The sequence below is a fragment of the Gorilla gorilla genome, chromosome 20, assembly GCF_029281585.2.
Source record: "Gorilla gorilla gorilla isolate KB3781 chromosome 20, NHGRI_mGorGor1-v2.1_pri, whole genome shotgun sequence".
NCBI classification, from domain to species: Eukaryota; Metazoa; Chordata; class Mammalia; order Primates; family Hominidae; genus Gorilla; species Gorilla gorilla.
In genome coordinates, this window is record NC_073244.2 from 58,175,774 (window position 1) to 58,176,119 (window position 346).

A 346-nucleotide genomic window follows, 5' to 3' on the forward strand; every position below is an offset into this window, starting at 1 on the left:
CACACCACTGCTCTCCAGCCTGAGTAATAGAGCAAGACCCCATCTCAAAAAATAAAAGAAAAAATAAGTAGATTTAGACGAAATGGACAAATTCTTAGATGAATAGGGCCTAGCAAAACTGACACAAGAAAAAATAGAAAACCTAAATAGTACTACAACTATCAAAGAAATTCAATCCTTAAACCCTCCCCATAAAGAAATCTTCAGGCACAGAGATTTCACACAAAGAAGTGATAAACACTGCATACATATAGTTCAATTTATGTAAATATATACTTTCACACATATATTACATATATAACTATATGTATATTCATACATATATATTTATATATTTAGATTCATA